The sequence below is a fragment of the Triticum urartu genome, chromosome 7A (genome assembly GCF_056163025.1).
Source record: "Triticum urartu cultivar PI428250 chromosome 7A, HENAU_Tu73, whole genome shotgun sequence".
In the NCBI taxonomy this organism is placed as follows: Eukaryota; Viridiplantae; Streptophyta; class Magnoliopsida; order Poales; family Poaceae; genus Triticum; species Triticum urartu.
Window position 1 is genome coordinate 87,854,162 of NC_141879.1, and position 2,428 is coordinate 87,856,589.

A 2,428-nucleotide genomic window follows, 5' to 3' on the forward strand; every position below is an offset into this window, starting at 1 on the left:
TCGGGTTTTCTTGACCGGTCAGTTACCAGACCGTCCATCCGGGCATAAACTTTCATTATGACCAGCCTAAGATCAACTCTAGCAGACCCCGTAAAAGCCGCAAACCCGCAAAATTACAGCGAGTATGTGGGCTCGGCCCAATATTCCGGCCAGAACAGAGCCCACATACTCGCCCGGCCCGTAAAAAAATTTACCGCGGCCCGCAAACCGCACGCCCCGACCACTATATCTACGGGTTCGTGGCACGTTTGCGGGTCGAAACCCTATCCCCCGCCGCCGCCGAGCTACGCAATTCCCCACCCCCCCTATCCACATTTCTCGCCGCCGGCGACCCCCTTCCGCCTCCAGCCGCCATGTGGGGCCACATGTGGAGCTTCGGACGCAGCTCCGGCAGCAGATCCGGTGGCGGCAGCGACCCCGAGCGCGAGCGGCGCGTCCGGTCGAATGACATGAGGAAGCGCAGGGCGACGAATTGGATCAACCGCGGCCTCTTGCCGCCGTCGAGCTTCCACGTCCGCGAGACGGACGGGTACGACCGTCGGCACGGCCGTACCCCGTCCTCTGCCGCGTCCTTCTCCTCCGCGGCGAGATCTTCCTACGCCGGGAGCTCCTCCTCTTCCGGCACGGGCCTTCTCCCCGTGAAGAGGGAGTGGTCGGAGGAGCCGGAGGACTTCGAGTTCGTCCCCGTCAAGGAGGAGCCCGAGGAGCTCGGCTGCCGCGGAGTCGTCGGGCCGGAGGACTTCATCGCCGATGTCGACGCGGTTGCGACCGCCATTGCCGAGCGGAGCTTACACGAGGAGGCGGAGCGCCGGCCCCACCACGAGGAGCTCGATAGACCTCGAGTTCCAGCAGGCGATCGCAGCCAACCTCGCCGCCAAGGAGAAGGACGACGAGTGGCGGCACATCCGCGAGGAGCAGAGGGCGAAGTACATCGACCTCGGCAGCTCCTGCGAGGAGGATTGAGCTCCTCCACGGTGTCGTCCATGGCGCGAGCTCACCGTCGTGAGATCCCCACCCCTCTAGTACTAGTACCGATGTAGTATGTAGTATGAACTAGTGTTTGTAGTGTTTGATCATGTAAATATATGTAGTACATGATGAACTACTCGCGTCCACGAGGTGCAATTTCTCCCGCGAAACTGTTTTTTTTTTAAATTATGCAATTTTATCTACGGTTTCTGTTCGGCCGCACTCGTTCTCGACCCGTAAACGAGATCTTTGTCAAACTGCAAACATGTTTGTGGGTCGAGATTTTGCGGGGTCTGCTAGAGTTGCTCTAATATATCTGGCCTTAGGTCTTTTCTTAAAAAAACCCCAGGATAATCCATGTATACGACGCGCGTGTGGCCACTGAGGCCAACTCCACCGCTCGACCCCAAACGGACGTTCGGATTGGCCGGATTTTGTCCCTTTGGGGGCGCCGATGAGTTCGCCCGTGTCCGGCTTTGTCAGATGGGGCGTGCGTGGGCCCACCGCGCGGCCGCACCCCAAATCATGTCCGGGGTGGACGTGAATAAAAAAATGAAAACTGGAATGAAATAACTAAAAAAGTAAATAAACGCATTTAAAAAAACATAAAACATATATAGGGGTCGGCCACAAAACGGCCCAGTTTCCACGGCCACTTAAAATGCCCAGTTTCATAATTAACATATAAAAATAAATAAAAAAACTCCTCCCGCGCGCTCCTGCCGCGCCCGTCGGTGCCGTGGCCGTCGCCGTCTTCACTGGCCGCCGGTGTCGTTCTCGTCGCTGACGAGGTCGACGGAGGCCGGCGGCGTCCACAAATGGGCCGGCGGTGCGTGGTAGACGGGGGCTGGCTGGACGGCCGGAGGTGCCTGCACCACCTCCTCCTGGGGCGACGCCTCCCGCTCCGGTGACCGCGACGGAGTGGGCACCAGTTCACGCCCGCGCTGGCGGCCATCTCCGGAGCAGTGCAGGACCAGCCCCACCCCTGGCCCAGCAGCTGCTGGAACGCGGCCGGCAACGCCTCCTCCGTCGGCTCCTCCGTGACGGCCGCCATCTCCGGGAAGGCAACGTCCCCGGCGGCAGAGAGGGCCATGGTCTCCTCCAGGCCGTGCCACTGCCGCTTGTCGTGCATGTTCATGGAGTCGTCCATGACACGCTGCAGGAGACGGGCCTCCTCCTCCGCTGTCATGCGAGGAGGGGGAGGTGGCGACGGTGACGGTGAAGGCGACGGCGTGGCCGTCAAGCCGCGCACCCGGGTACGCCCCCGCTCCTGTCGTGGCAGCCGCGGCCCTGTCGAGGTGCCTGCGAAGAAGGACGCGCGCCTGGTGTCGTGCTCGTCACGAAACCAGGTGTCCCAGAGCCCGGAGTTGGGGGCATACCTGGGGTCGTAGAAGAGGTCGTCGGGGAGTAGGTGGCGGCGGCGCTCGATCTCCTGGTCGCGCGCACGGCCGCTCATCGG

The 2,428-nt window shown here is 61.6% G+C and overlaps 1 pseudogene; it reads right to left on the bottom strand.

Annotated features, from left to right (window-relative positions):
* Nucleotides 1–229: 229 nt before the first annotated feature.
* LOC147958099 (uncharacterized) lies at nucleotides 230–932 on the bottom strand (annotated as a pseudogene).
* Nucleotides 933–2,428: the final 1,496 nt, after the last annotated feature.